At 45.1% G+C, this 17,123-nt stretch overlaps 1 long non-coding RNA gene across 1 annotated transcript; it reads left to right on the plus strand.

The window, feature by feature from the left end:
- Positions 1-7,196: 7,196 nt before the first annotated feature.
- On the plus strand, positions 7,197-16,822 carry LOC110491312 (uncharacterized). The gene is made up of 3 exons (XR_002468802.3): positions 7,197-7,829; positions 8,343-8,394; positions 15,951-16,822. It is a non-coding gene; the product is annotated as an uncharacterized LOC110491312 (long non-coding RNA).
- The last annotated feature ends 301 nt before the right edge of the window (positions 16,823-17,123 follow it).

Raw genomic sequence — 17,123 nt, forward strand, 5'->3', positions numbered from 1 at the left:
ACTGAGAACCAACGTTCTGTTGGCCAATTAGTGGGCGCGGCCAACGCACCTGAACACACTTCGTTGACACTGAGAACCAACGTTCTGTTGGCCAATTAGTGGGCGCGGCCAACGCACCTGAACACACTTCGTTGACACTGAGAACCAACGTTCTGTTGGCCAATTAGTGGGCGCGGCCAACGCACCTGAACACACTTCGTTGACACTGAGAACCAACGTTCTGTTGGCCAATTAGTGGGCGCGGCCAACGCACCTGAACACACTTCGTTGACACTGAGAACCAACGTTCTGTTGGCCAATTAGTGGGCGCGGCCAACGCACCTGAACACACTTCGTTGACACTGAGAACCAACGTTCTGTTGGCCAATTAGTGGGCGCGGCCAACGCACCTGAACACACTTCGTTGACACTGAGAACCAACGTTCTGTTGGCCAATTAGTGGGCGCGGCCATCGCACCTGAACACACTTCGTTGACACTGAGAACCAACGTTCTGTTGGCCAATTAGTGGGCGCGGCCATCGCACCTGAACACACTTCGTTGACACTGAGAACCAACGTTCTGTTGGCCAATTAGTGGGCGCGGCCAACGCACCTGAACACACTTCGTTGACACTGAGAACCAACGTTCTGTTGGCCAATTAGTGGGCGCGGCCAACGCACCTGAACACACTTCGTTGACACTGAGAACCAACGTTCTGTTGGCCAATTAGTGGGCGCGGCCAACGCACCTGAACACACTTCGTTGACACTGAGAACCAACGTTCTGTTGGCCAATTAGTGGGCGCGGCCAACGCACCTGAACACACTTCGTTGACACTGAGAACCAACGTTCTGTTGGCCAATTAGTGGGCGCGGCCAACGCACCTGAACACACTTCGTTGACACTGAGAACCAACGTTCTGTTGGCCAATTAGTGGGCGCGGCCATCGCACCTGAACACACTTCGTTGACACTGAGAACCAACGTTCTGTTGGCCAATTAGTGGGCGCGGCCAACGCACCTGAACACACTTCGTTGACACTGAGAACCAACGTTCTGTTGGCCAATTAGTGGGCGCGGCCATCGCACCTGAACACACTTCGTTGACACTGAGAACCAACGTTCTGTTGGCCAATTAGTGGGCGCGGCCAACGCACCTGAACACACTTCGTTGACACTGAGAACCAACGTTCTGTTGGCCAATTAGTGGGCGCGGCCAACGCACCTGAACACACTTGGTTGACACTGAGAACCAACGTTCTGTTGGCCAATTAGTGGGCGTGGCCATCACACCTGAACACACTTCGTTGACACTGAGAACCAACGTTCTGTTGGCCAATTAGTGGGCGCGGCCAACGCACCTGAACACACTTGGTTGACACTGAGAACCAACGTTCTGTTGGCCAATTAGTGGGCGTGGCCATCACACCTGAACACACTTGGTTGACACTGAGAACGAACGTTCTGTTGGCCAATTAGTGGGCGTGGCCATCACACCTGAACACACTTGGTTGACACTGAGAACCAACGTTCTGTTGGCCAATTAGTGGGCGTGGCCATCACACCTGAACACACTTGGTTGACACTGAGAACCAACGTTCTGTTGGCCAATTAGTGGGCGCGGCCAACGCACCTGAACACACTTGGTTGACACTGAGAACCAACGTTCTGTTGGCCAATTAGTGGGCGTGGCCATCACACCTGAACACACTTGGTTGACACTGAGAACCAACGTTCTGTTGGCCAATTAGTGGGCGTGGCCATCACACCTGAACACACTTGGTTGACACTGAGAACCAACGTTCTGTTGGCCAATTAGTGGGCGTGGCCATCACACCTGAACACACTTGGTTGACACTGAGAACCAACGTTCTGTTGGCCAATTAGTGGGCGCGGCCAACGCACCTGAACACACTTCGTTGACACTGAGAACCAACGTTCTGTTGGCCAATTAGTGGGCGTGGCCATCACACCTGAACACACTTCGTTGACACTGAGAACGAACGTTCTGTTGGCCAATTAGTGGGCGCGGCCATCACACCTGAACACACTTGGTTGACACTGAGAACGAACGTTCTGTTGGCCAATTAGTGGGCGCGGCCATCACACCTGAACACACTTCGTTGACACTGAGAACCAACGTTCTGTTGGCCAATTAGTGGGCGCGGCCAACGCACCTGAACACACTTCGTTGACACTGAGAACCAACGTTCTGTTGGCCAATTAGTGGGCGCGGCCATCACACCTGAACACACTTGGTTGACACTGAGAACGAACGTTCTGTTGGCCAATTAGTGGGCGTGGCCATCACACCTGAACACACTTGGTTGACACTGAGAACCAACGTTCTGTTGGCCAATTAGTGGGCGTGGCCATCACACCTGAACACACTTGGTTGACACTGAGAACCAACGTTCTGTTGGCCAATTAGTGGGCGCGGCCATCACACCTGAACACACTTGGTTGACACTGAGAACGAACGTTCTGTTGGCCAATTAGTGGGCGTGGCCATCACACCTGAACACACTTGGTTGACACTGAGAACCAACGTTCTGTTGGCCAATTAGTGGGCGTGGCCATCACACCTGAACACACTTGGTTGACACTGAGAACGAACGTTCTTTGAACGTTACTCATGTTTTCTTGTGTTTTTTTTATAGAAAGATTCCTTAATGTTCTGAGAACATGACTTTAAAGAGAACCATGAGGAAACATGTTGTTTCTCAAACATTTTGTTGCGTTACAAATTGGAATTAAATTTGATTTCATTTTCATTTTTTGTCAACAATTTACACAAAATACTCTAACGTCAAAGTGGAAGAAAAATTCAAACATTAGTAAAAAAAATATATATATGAAAAATATAACGCTAATATATCTTGACTACATAAGTATTCAACCCACTGAGTCAATACATGTTACAATCCCATTTTGCAGGGATTACCACTGTGAGTCTGAGTAAATCTCTAAGAGATTTGCACACCTGGATTGTACAATATTTGCAGATTATTCTTTTTAAAGTTTTTAAGGCTGTCAAATTGGTTGTTGTCACTACTAGACAGCCATTTTAAAGTCTTAACGTAGTTTTTAAAGACGATTTTAGTCAAAACTGTAACTAGGCCACTCGGGTACATTCAATGTTGTATTGTTAAGCAAGTGTATATTTGGCCTTGTGTTTTAGGTTATTGTACTGCTGAAAATTTAATTTGTCTCTGTGTCTGTTGGAAAGCAGACTGAGGCAGGTTCTCCTCTAGGATTTTGCCTGTGCTTAGCTCTATTCCGTTTCTTGACAAAACAACAGCTCTACATTTAAGTACGGGTTGTGTTCCGTGTAGGCCACCCTGGCCTGACGTTTAGATAACCGTGTAAATCTCTCTAGGACAAGGTAACTTTTTAGCAATATATTAGCCTGTATTTTTGCTGTAAAGTGGTGGGCCACTAAACATTTTTCCCGCATGGTGGGGGGGCCCACAACCAAATCTAGCTTAGGTCCCCCATACAGCTAGGGCCTGCCCTGGCTGTAGCAGTAATAATCACAGTAATGATAGGACAAAGTAATGATAGGACAGAGTAATGATAGGAAATGGTGATGATAGGACAGAGTGATGATAGGACAGAGTGATGATAGGACAGAGTGATGATAGGACAGAGTGTGAGTCTTGACTTGGCTTGAGCTTCTTTCCTCCCTTCATCTCAGCTTCGCCTCCCCTCTCCTAACCACGCCTCCCCTCTCCTAACCACACCTCCCCTCTCCTAACCACACCTCCCCTCTCCTAACCACGCCTCCCCTCTCCTAACCACGCCTCCCCTCTCCTAACCACGCCTCCCCTCTCCTAACCACGCCTCCCCTCTCCTAACCCTCTCCTAACCACGCATCCCCTCGCCTCAGCCTTACCTTGTCTAAGCCTCCCCTCCCCTCCCCTCATCTCAGTCTTGCCTCCCCTCCCCTTTCCTTGCCTCACCTCATCTCAGTCTTACCTCTCCTTCTCTCACCTCGTCTAAGCCTCCCCTCATCTCAGTCTTGCCTCCCCTCACCTCCCCTCCCTCTACTTCCCTACCTCCCCTCCCCTCATCTCAGTCTTGCCTCCCCTCACCTCCCCTCCCTCTACTTCCCTACCTCCCCTCCCCTCATCTCAGTCTTGCCTCCCCTCACCTCCCCTCCCTCTACTTCCCGACCTCCCCTCCCCTCATCTCAGTCTTGCCTCCCCTTCCCTTGCCTCACCTACCCTCGCCTCCCCTCATCTGTCTTACCTCTCCTCCCCTCCTCGTCTAAGCCTCCCCTCATCTCAGTCTTGCCTCCTCGCCTTCCCTCATCTCAGCCTCTCCTCCCCTTAGTCTCTCCTCCCCTCTCCTCATCTCAGTCTTGCCTCCTCGCCTTCCCTCATCTCAGCCTCTCCTCCACTTAGTCTCTCCTCCCCTCACCTCACCTCCCCTCGTCTCAGCCTCTCCTCCCGTCCCATCGTGTCATCCTCTCCTCCCCTCATCTCAGTCTTACCTCCCCTCCGTTTTCCTCCCCTCAACTCAGTCTTGCCTTACCTCACCTCCCCTCTCCTCCCCTAACCTTCCCTCTCCTCCCTCGTCTCAGCCTCACCTCCCCTCTCCTCCACTCCCCTCGCCTCCCCATGTCTCAGCCTACCATCTCCTCTCATTCCTTCGTCTCAGCCTATCGTCTCCTCACCTCACCTCCCCTCATCTCAGCCTGGCCTCACCTCCCCTCGCCTCCCCTCACCTTCACTAGTCTCAGCCTAACGTCTCCTCTCCTCCCCTCACCTCCCCTCGTCTCAGCATCTCCTCCCCTCGCCTCCCCTCCCCTCACCTCCCCTCGTCTCTCCTCCCCTCGTCTCAGCCTCTCCTCACCTCACCTCCCCTCCCCTCCCCTCCCCTCATCTCTCCTCCCCTCCCCTCGTCTCAGCCTCTCCTTCCCTCGCCTCACCTTCCCTCGTCTCAGCCTCTCCTCACCTTCCCTCCCCTCACCTCATATCAGCCTCATCTCCCCTCCCTCACCTTGTCTCAGCCTCGCTTCCCCTCTCCTGTTCAACCTGACTGGAGGTATCTACCAGGTCGTCTATAGAAAATCCTCTTCATAAGGGAATATACTGGACAGGCATGAACCCTGCAATGCAGTGTACTGTATATGAATGCAGGGGCTTAACTGGGTGCACAGTTTAGATACAGTATGTGTACAGAGGCTATATGTGTGTGTTTGTGTCCCAGTGACACACAGGTATACCAGAATGTCATTTCAGTTGCCAACACTAGAGATAGTATCAGATATCACCCTCACTTTGAGGTGATGATTGGGGTGAACTTGTTGTCATTCAAACGCCTACCATTAATACAATGCACTGTGTTAAAAGACAGAAATCTCAACTCAGGCCTCACCTCAAAGTCCATAATGGGCTGGCTCATGAACGCAGTCTTTGTGAAAACACTTAGTCCCTAACACACAGTTGGAAAGGATGTTATCGGCCTCCTTCAAGCTTTGCTCTGAATAACACACACACACGCGCGTTACTTACTTGGCCACTCAGGCGTTATACAGGCTGCTGGGCCTGTTGCAAAGGGGTTTGGCGCCCTCAGCAGCCGAATTGGAAAAACAACAGCTCTACATTTTTAAATTCTGTAAATAAATAAATAAAAAATATGCATGATTATTGCTGCAGACAAATTACTCTTTCCCATTAGCTCAGGAACACTAAGCAGAAGCACAAACAGTATTTATATCAGTTGGACTAATTATGGTCCCACTATAAACAAACCCTTTTATAAGAACTTTATAGTGGCATTAAGCAGGTGTTTACTGTTGGGCGGGACTGGCTCTGACTGATTAGTTTTGAGTTGATGTGGCCAGAAACTGGTGTGGTTGATGGGTATCACAGAACAAGTTCTGGGAGAGACTGCTCTATAGTTTCTGCTCAACTTGTTGCTCCATGGTTCTCGCCAGAGAATTTTTATTTAATTTCTTTAACCTTTATTTAATTAGGCAAGTCAGTTAAAGAACAAATTCTAGAAATCTAGACTATGCAGAGGCCAATTCTCCAGGAGGAGGGCTGGCCAACCTCACTCTTACCAATTAAAACCTGCAATCATAGCGTCTAAAATACGAGGATCATATTCAACCTTTGATTATCCCACCCCAGCCTGTGTGATGGATAGATTGTGTGATGGATAACCTGTGTGATGGATAACCTGTGTGATGGATAGCCTGTGTGATGGATAACCTGTGTGATGGATAGATTGTGTGATGGATAACCTGTGTGATGGATAACCTGTGTGATGGATAACCTGTGTGATGGATAGATTGTGTGATGGATAGATTGTGTGATGGATAGCCTGTGTGATGGATAACCTGTGTGATGGATAACCTGTGTGATGGATAGATTGTGTGATGGATAACCAATGTGTGATGGATAACCTGTGTGATGGATAACCTGTGTGATGGATAGATTGTGTGATGGATAGATTGTGTGATGGATAGCCTGTGTGATGGATAGCCTGTGTGATGGATAGCCTGTGTGATGGGTAGCCTGTGTGATGGGTAGCCTGTGTGATGGATAGCATGTGTGATGGGTAGCCTGTGTGATGGGTAGCCTGTGTGATGGATAGCATGTGTGATGGATAGCCTGTGTGATGGGTAGCCTGTGTGATGGATAACCTGTGTGATGGATAACCTGTGTGATGGATAACCTGTGTGATGGGTAGCCTGTGTGATGGGTAGCCTGTGTGATGGGTAGCCTGTGTGATGGATAGCCTGTGTGATGGATAGCCTGTGTGATGGATAGCCATTGTCCAATCATCTCAAAACTAAAGAATAAACTGCCCGATGGATGCTTCCCCCAGAACTAGCATGAGTTTCTGAGCCACTTCTCAGGTTCAACAAACAGAACAGGTGTGACAACCTGATTGGTTGTGGGGGAATGCTAAAATGCAGCACTTTATCTAACACATTTTGAATGTATTTGCTTGTTTCGATACAAGTCTACCTGTTTTACATATGACCAACCACCTGTCATTTGGGTTACACTTAGACACTGATCTAACATCAGTTTTGCGTTTTTCCCCCAAATGATAAAGGTTCTAAATTTGGGTTCGTAAACTGGACTCAGATCTGTGCAAACCCTCTAGTTTGAACCCTCTAGTTTACATTGACGTCACAGGAAGGCGGCTCTCTGGCGGCTCTCTGCGCGCACAGGTGTTCACCACAGGTGGATGGTGAGGAAATGTGCCGTCCTGTAAAACGAGTTCAGCTCTTCCCTGCCGTTATTTGAGCTCAATCACTCATACAGCTTAGGAATGGCTCACAGCTGCGTGGGGAACTGTGCGCCGTTATTTTTCCTAGCCATCGCTTTTGACGTCTGCGGTTTGATAGTTATTTTAGTTGGTATTTTCGCCGATCTAAAGTTGGACGGTCACTTCTACGGTGATTTCCTAATCTACACGGGTGCACTCATCATTTTCCTCAGTCTGGCTTGGTGGATTTTGTGGTACACGGGCAACATAATGGTTTACTCCGAGGACTTTGATAAAAGCACCCTGGACAATTTTGCGCACAGGGCAAGAAAGTTTTCGGAAAGGATCTCGAAGAGCAATATTAAAACTCTGGAAGCTGGGGAGAAGTGCAAGTGGAATGGAAAGGAATCAGTGAACGGAACGGTTCCTGATCAAACTCTATCACGAATTACGTGTGAACACAGCAGCAGCCTGACGGGACGCGACAATCTAGGATATGACCGAAGTTTTGACCACCAGCCTACAGCGAAAACGGTGGAGTTGGGGATTCTGAATAATTCTGAGGTGTTGCAGAGCATTATGGATGGAAAAGTGGTTAGGCTTCTCTGACACACAGTTGGTAGGTGATTATCCAAAACAATAACAACTCATTACCTGTGGCTCTTTCTAGCCCGGGGGGGGGCGCGCCACAAAAAAAACCTGAACTCATTAGGGGCCGCAGTTGCTCGTGGGTTTATGTACCCACATCCATATTTTGCCATGGGATGTTGAGAAAATGTTGCAATTTTATAACGAATTTCCTGCAATAACACATTTTGCCATAGGCTGTAGATAAATGTTTGCCGTTTTTAATATTATATCTGAGTGAGAATAACAAAATCAATGCAGGCCCCACAGTAGGTAATTCGACCATGATAATAAATGTAGATAGCTGATTTAGCAATCTAAAAAATCTTCACATACATGGGCTAATTGAACGACTATCAGTGACTTCCATAACAACATAAACTGGCTGATACACAACCACATTTAGAAATGGCACCTTGTGTATTCTACTGTTCTAAATCGCAACAGTAATTTGAGACCCCGACTGAGTTTCATAAAAATTATAAATGACTTTATTTTTGGGCAGGGTTAACCGAAGGCCTTCAAAAAGGGGCGCCAGTGGCCTAACCCTGATCTAGGTGAGTTTTTTTGGCTCATTCTATTGTTAGATTCAGCCTGATGTTGTGTGATCAATTTCTTTATAAAATACATATTACATTAAAATATGAGATTCACCCACTCAAGGTAAACATATTTTCATTTTTTTTTTTTTTTGCTCAATTTCTAACTAGCCTGCATTTGACACCAAAACAGCGGCCAAGCCTCATTTGTAGTTGTTTGGACTGTACATAAATCCATTTAATTTCCCTGGTTAGGAACTCTATCCTCCCAAAGAGTTTAATGTTGCAACTCTGACACAATCCCATTTCTTAGGCTAGTCCTACAGCTATCTTCCCACTCAATACAACAGCAAGGCTAATATCTGTTTTGGCAACATGTACTGTAGACTGTGTCAACATTCCCTCGGCTCTCTTGCCTTGAAGAAATGACTAAACACCAGTAGGTTACAACCAGTAGGTTGCCACATCTAATGGTCCATTAGGATAGAACACAGTGACGTTAAGAGGGTAAAACAACATTGCAACGCTGACGCATTTCTGTCGTGCCACTCCTTAGAATAGAATAAATCAAACAAACGGGTATCAAAAGAGATGCGTATCCATGAGGCAGTTCATATGACGACACTCCTCGCTCGTCTTGGGGACTATGAAACGTCACATCTAACTGATGCAATACACAGTGCATTCGGAAAGTATTCAGACCCCTTTCCACATATTGTTACATTACAGCCTTATTCTAAAATGTATTAAATCAACAACAACAAAAAATAGCCTCCTAAATCTGAACACATACCCCATAATGACAAAGCAAAAAACAGCTTTTTAGAAATTTGTGCACGTTAAAGTTTTAAACTGATATCACATTTGCATAAGTATTCAGACCCTTTACTCAGTAATTTATTGAAGCGCCTTTGGCAGCAATTAGTCTTAAGTCTTCTTGGGTATGACGCTACAAGTTTGGCACATCTGTATTTGGGGAGTTCCTCCCATTTATTCTCTGCAGATCCTTTCAAGCTCCGTCAGGTCGGATGGGGAGCATCGCTGCACAGCTATTTTCAGGTCTCTCCAGAGATGTTCGCTCGGGTTCAAGTCTGGGCTCTGACTGGGCCACTCAAGGACATTGAGGCTTGTTCCGAAGCCACTCCTGCGGAGTCTTGGCTGTGTGCTTAGGGTCGTTGTCCTGTTGGAAGGTGAACCTTCGCCCCAGTCTGAGGTCCTGAGTGCTCTAGAGCAGTTTTCTTTTTATCAAGGATCTCTCTGTACTTTGCTCCGTTCATCTTTGTCTCGATCCTGACAAGTCTCCCAGTCCCTTCTGCTGAAAAACATTGCCACAGCATGTTGCTGCCACCACCATGCTTCACCATAGGGATGGTGCCAGGTTTCCTCCAGACGTGAGACTTGGCATTCAGGCCACAGAGTTCAATCTTGGTTTCAGACTCTTGTTTCTCATGGTCTGAGATTCTTTAGATGCCTTTTGGCAAACTCCAAGCGGGCTGTCATGTGCCTTTTACTGAGGAGTGGCTTCTGTCTGGCCACTTTACCATAAAGGCCTGATTGGTGGAGTGCTGCAGAGATGGTTGTCCTTCTGGAAGGTTCTCCCATCTCCACTTGAGAAACTCTGGAGCTCAGTCAGAGAGACCATCGGGTTCTTTGTCACCTCCCTGACCAAGGCCCTTCTCCCCCGATTGCTCAGTTTGGCCGGGTGGCCAGCTCTAGGAAAAGTCTCGGTGGTTCTAAACTTCTTCCATTTAAGAATGATAAAGGCCACTGTGTTCTTGGGGATTTTCAATGCTGCAGAAATGTTTTGGTACACTTCCCCAGATCTGTGCCTCAACACAATCCTGTCTCGGGGCTCTACGGACAATTCCTTTGAACCTCATGGCTTGGTTTTTGCTCTGACCTTACAGTGTCAACTGTGGGACCTTATATAGACAGGTGTGTGTGCCTTTCCAAATTATGCCCAATCAATTGAATTTACCACAGGTGGACTCCAAGTTGTAGAAACATCTCAAGAATGATCAATGGAAACAATGCACCTGAGCTCAATTTCAAGTCCCATAGCAGGATCTGAATATTTGTGTAAATAAGATATGTTTTTTATTTTTAATACATTTGCTAACATTTCTAAACCTGTTTTCGCTTTGTCATTATGGGCTATTGTGTTTTTAGATTAATACATTTTCGAATAAGGCTGTAATGTAACAACATGTGGAGAAAGTCAAGGGGTCTGAACACTTTCCAAATGCACTGTACACAACCAGTGTTATAAAGCCTAGACCTTCAGAATAGATGCCCTTCACAGCAGCCAAGTGAACTGAAACATCAACGGGGTCTGAATACTGTCCAAACACAACCAGTGTTATAAAGCCTAGACCTTCAGAATAGATGCCCTTCACAGCAGCCAAGTGAACTGAAACATCAACGGGGTCTGAATACTGTCCAAACACAACCAGTGTTATAAAGCCTAGACCTTCAGAATAGATGCCCTTCACAGCAGCCAAGTGAACTCAAGCATCAACGGCATAGCTTTTGAAAGCTTGTGTTTAACCCTTAGCCTACAATGGTCCCCATGGAAACATAATGAACATAAAAACAAAACATCTCCAAAATCCATCTGTTCAAGGAATAGAGATTTCTACACGGGCTGCGTCTCCATCCACCAAAATCCATCTGTTCAAGGAATAGAGATTTCTACACGGGCTGCGTCTCCATCCACCAAAATCCATCTGTTCAAGGAATAGAGATTTCTACACGGGCTGCGTCTCCATCCACCAAAATCCATCTGTTCAAGGAATAGAGATTTCTACACGGGCTGCGTCTCCATCCACCATAATCCATCTGTTCAAGGAATAGAGATTTCTACACGGGCTGCGTCTCCATCCACCAAAATCCATCTGTTCAAGGAATAGAGATTTCTACACGGGCTGCGTCTCCATCCACCAAAATCCATCTGTTCAAGGAATAGAGATTTCTACACGGGCTGCGTCTCCATCCACCATAATCCATCTGTTCAAGGAATAGAGATTTCTACACGGGCTGCGTCTCCATCCACCAAAATCCATCTGTTCAAGGAATAGAGATTTCTACACGGGCTGCGTCTCAATCCACCTCATCCGCCGACGTCGCCCTTCAGCATCTGCGGTGAAAGGTGGCAGAGTTAGAGTGGTGTTTGTCAGACCTTGAGACATTCCGAAAAATCGGTCTTCTCACAAAAATGTCTGTAGTCTACAAACTAAACTCTATCTTTAAAAGCTGAGACTCTCACGAACACGATGGTGTTATCCGTTTTGTCCTGGGACGCCCACAAGACTCATCTGAAGATCCCTGGTACTAGTTTTAAAAACAAATGTAAGTATATATGAAGATAATTTAGTGCCTAAATATAAGGGGATAAATACATGTAAACAAAACAACTGTCATAGTTTCCTGGTCTTTCTTATCTCATACAAGACAGACACTTCGGAACAAACTTCCTTTACATTTTTGGGGGCACTATTTGTTCCATGTAGTGAATCTTGAAAATGTAATTCATTGCGTTTCTGTTGGCTAATAGCAGTAATGCCAAATTCAATGTTTCATCCAATATTTTCTTGATACCTTAAGTGGTCTTAAAATTCCAAATCAAATAGCTGAATGATCCTTGGTATGACCATCTTAAAACAATTTATATGTAAGCTTTAAAAAAATAAAAAATAATTAACCTTTATTTATCCAGGTTTTTCTCATTGAGATAACATCTCTTTTCCAAGAGAGACCTGGTCCAATAGCAGCAGGGGGAACAACGTTTCAGACATAAACAACTAACATACACTAACACAACATTAAACAAAACTATAAACACACATACAGTACAACAATTACATATCACATTAAAAACACAAACATCTTGACTAAAAACAGCTGGCCTAAAAAAACAATTACGCTCTTCTATGATATATACATCGATCAAGTGTTTAAACTCCACCAACGAAACTAGATCATCACATTTTAAAATGTTCAGGAGAGGATTCCAGGACCACGGCGCTAAGTAACTAAAACTACTTCTATCATGACCTGTTCTAAATGTTGGTACTGTTAGAAGCAAATCAGAATGGGACCGTAATTGATATTTATTAACTCACCTGACAAAAAAGAACAGAGATAAACTGTCATTTTACCCAGTACGGCCTTATAAATCAGTGTATACCAGTGTTTAAGTCTACGCACGGTCAATGACAACCAGCCAACAGCGCTGTAGATTAGATCCTGTTTATCCGTATTCAGGATATTCATATTTAACCTTCATTTAACCTTTATTTAACTTGGCAAATCAGTAAAGAACAAATTCTTATTTTACAATGACGGCCTAGGAACAGTGGGTTAACTGCCTTGTTCAGGTGCAGAACGCCAGATTTGTACTTTGTCAGCTCAGCGATTTGATCTAGCAACCTTTTGGTTACTGGCCCAACGCTCTAACCACGAGGTTACCTGCTGCCCCAACTTGTTTTACAGGGTCAGCCATATTAGTACAGTGCCCCTAGAGGAAATTAGGGTTACGTGCCTTGCTCAAGGGCACATTGACAGATGTTTCACCTTGTCGGCTCGTGTATTCGAGCCAGCGACCTTTCAGTTACTGGCCAAGCGCTCTAGCCACCTGCCGCCCTGCAAATATGTTGTCAAATGCGAGCTGTACGGTGCAAGAAGTGGATCTAATATTTTTCGGAATATTCTGTTTTCTTGGAGTACCACCTGCAACTGGACAGAGAAGTTTATAAGACAACGGTGCCTTCCCGAATCGAGAACAAATTAAGTACTACCAAGTAAACGTTGGAAGAAAATTTGCTAAACAGAAACATATCAATGGCTAAGTAAATTAAATGAATTAGCTAATGATAGTCGTTTTATTTAGTATTGGCTAACCTCACAGAATCCACCATGCCCCAGGCCCTTATTGCACACTTCACTTTGCTCATGAATATGTCATAATTAATATTCTTTCTCTACTGTCTGCTACAGTCAAAAGAGCCTGTGGCCTTTGGCAGATTTTAATGAATAAGTCTGGCCATTCCTATTCAGCTTCACGACTCTTCATGTACAGGCTTGTTTACCCACTAGTTTAAAGCAGTGCTTCTAACAAGGGTGGCAGGCGGGTGGTTCAGGCTGAGGTCCAGACCCCCTTGGAACGTAGCCTGCAATGCATCTTAATGGGCTTCAGTCCAGACCCCCTTGGGATGCTGTCTGCAATGCATCTTAATGGGCTTTAGTGCTGCTATTGATTCTATTGGATGGAGTTGGGTAGTCCTTAAGTCACCTGTAGCAGTTTTATTTCAGTGGGTATAATAGGGGATTGATTTTAGAGTAAAAACGACGATAAGCCAAGGGACTTTTTGAGATGGATTCAAGTCTTTATTGTCGTCTTTCTGGGCATTTCAACTGAATTGCAGGGAACAGCCAGAACAGGGAAACCACTCCCATACAGGCCATGAACTGCTGATTGTCACATGATTCCGTACAAGTGGCAATTGTTGACCCAAACTTTTAACTTGTGAACGTGAGCTGTTTTTCTCATTCCGCCAGTACACACACAGGCCACCACCAAGGCACAACGTGGCTATTGTACGAGCCACCTGTTGCACCCCAGTTATGACTAATAGCTTGACTTTATTGATAATGTTTGGCAGCAAATGACAAGTGCAAATAATGGCTGTGGAGAACATAAGAGCGCTGATATTTTAAGCGAACATTTTTCTCAGTGTACGTTCAGTGATTCCAGACAGTATTGAACAATATCAACCAATATGTAATGTTTGCCAATGGGGCTATTAGTTGGTCCCATGTTTCATGAGCTGAAATAAGATCCCAGAAATGTTCCATATGCACAAAAAGCTTATTTCTCTCAGATTTTGTGCACAAATTTGTTTACATTCCTGTTAGTGAGCATTTCTCCTTTGCCAAGATATGCCACACCTGTCAGGTGGATGGATTATCAAGTAGCTGATTAAACAGCATGCTCATTACACAGGTGCACCTTGTACTTGGGACTTAAAGGACATTTTAAAATGTGCAGTTTTGTCACACAACACAATGCCATATATGTCTCAAGTTTTGAGGGAGCGTGCAATTGGCACGTTGACTGCAGGAATGTCCACCAGAGCTGTTGTTAGAGAATTTAATGTTAATTTCTCTACCATAAGCCACTTGCAATGTAATTTTAGAGAATTTTGCAGGCCAGCCCAGGACCTCCACATCCAGCTTCTTCACCTGAGGGATCATCTGAGATCAGCCAACTGGACAGCTGATGAAACTGTTGGTTTGCGCAACTGAAGAATTTCAGCACAAACTGTCTCAGGGAAGCTCATCTGCGTGCTCGTTGTCCTCACCGGGGTCTTGATCTGACTGCAGTTCGGCGTCGTAACCAACTTCAGTGGGCAAATGCTCACTTTCAATGGCCACTGGCACGCTGGAGAAGTGCGCTCTTCCCAGATTAATCCCGGTTTCAACTGTGCCGGGCTGATGGCAGACAGCGCAGGGACGGTGGGGTTATGGTATGGGCAGGCATAAGCTACGGACAATGAACACAATTGCATTTTATCAATGGCAATTTGAATGCACAGAGATACTGTGACAAGATCCTGAGGCCCATTGTCGTGCCATTCATCCGCCGCCATCACTTCATGTTTCAGCATGATAATGCACAGCCCCATGTCGCAAGGATATGTACACAATTCCTGGAAGCTGAAAATGTCCCAGTTGTTCTATGGCCTGCATACTCACCAGACATGTCACCCATTTGAGCATGTTTGGGATGCTCTGGATCGACGTGTACGACAGCGTGTTCCAGTTCCCGCCAATATCCAGCAACTTTTCACAGCCATTGAAGAGGAGTTGAGACAACATTCCACAGGTCACAATCAAACAGCCTGATCTGCTCTTTGCGAAGGAGATGTGTCACACTGCATGAGGCAAATGCTGGTCACACCAGATACTGACTGGTTTTCTGATCCATGCCCTTATCTTTAAATTTTTTTTTTATCTTTGACCAACATGCATAGCTGTATTCCCAGTCATGTGAAATACATAGATTAGGGCCTAATGATTTTATTTCAATTATCTGATATGAAGTGTAACTCAGTAAAATCTTTTAAATTGTTGCGTTTTTATATTTATTTCAGTGTACTTGACAGTCTGTATCATTCATTGTCCTGTGCATGTGTCCAGTGAGATTGTATTGAAATGTTCTCGTGCGATCCTCCGAGTCATTTAGACAGAAAAGAACAGTGAGTCCTGTTACCTCATCACTTTTTCAGGCATTCTATAGCGTTACATACAGTAGCTTTAGGATACGGGTCATGTAGGCACATACTATTGCTTCATCTCGTTTAGGAACATGTAGACACTCCTACCATCTCTCATCTGTCCATGTGATATAACATGGAGACTGAAACATTTGAATCAATAAATCTTTATTGTCCCAGAAGGGACGTTGCGAAATAACACAGTGCTAGGAAATAAAGGTGACTGAAACCATTTTCTTTCAGATGTTTTTTGTCTTCTTGGTGTTCTCGTTCTCACTCGCTCTTTTCCTCTTGTTGCAGGTGATCTCTGGTTCTCCGGTTTTGAAGAAAGTATGCCTCACTCCTCCCCAAGAGCTGCTTTTTAAATCCATACAGACTGTAAACCTTTTCGCCTATATGAACTAAAGACACTTTAAATATAGAAGACTACTTTCATTCAGGGAGAGGCCCCGCGCTGAAGCAATCTCCGGGCCCTGCACAAAAGATAGAAATGTCTGTGAATTTTACTTGTAAATGGATAAATAACTAGATTATTTTATGTCCTGAATTTTACATGGTCTGTTTTGAAGATGTTTTTTTTAGAAAATAATAACTCAATTTCTCTGGGTTCTTAATCAGACATCTGTGACTGGATAGCTCACACAACAACAAAGATATTGGATTCCACTTCTGCTGGAAGTAGGTGTTATTCAGACAAATTGAGGTTCCAGAAAGAGAGAATTTAATTAGATAATTATAATATTCAAAATTCATTTGAGGGACATCAACAAATCAAAACAACTTCCAAAGCTCAGATCCTTTATTCATGTTTGTGTTTGTGTCTGGTTAGCAGATCAATGCTACATACCTATCTGACTGGTCTGTTTGGGGTGTGTTGATTGCAACTAAGCTGTCTGTCTGCCACTGGTTATACTGATTACATATTCCCCACACACACACACACACACACACACACACACACACACACACACACACACACACACACACACACACACACACACACTGAGACGGTATAGAATGTATCATGTAGAACAGATTGTCTGTTCTATTCATTATATTTCTATATGCAACATCCTGAACCTAGCTGAATACACACCGGCACAAAGACTATCTCCATTCCAGAAACTGCCTTGTCACCTGTAAAAAAATAAATAAATACATCTTTACAAACATTGTCATGCCTCTACCGAACATGAACACTCCCCAACATTTAAATCCACCTGTAAGGGTCTAGGATAAACACCTAATGTGGTTATGTTAAGGACAGATGTCAGAAACCCCATGGTAAGGAGGTAGAAGAATGTTTCACCTCTTGTCTTGTCATCATTAGTGAGACATAAACACGTCTCCCCTTGACTGCAGTCCTGCTATAGGAACTATGTGATGTTTCATAGCTCCAGCTCATTGGAATGTACCAGGGTCTTTAAAACGCATCCTCTTCCTTGCTTCCTCTTAATTCAGTCTGAAGCACTG

Source organism: Oncorhynchus mykiss, chromosome 16, assembly GCF_057628025.1.
Source record: "Oncorhynchus mykiss isolate SJ-2025 chromosome 16, ASM5762802v1, whole genome shotgun sequence".
Taxonomy (NCBI): domain Eukaryota; kingdom Metazoa; phylum Chordata; class Actinopteri; order Salmoniformes; family Salmonidae; genus Oncorhynchus; species Oncorhynchus mykiss.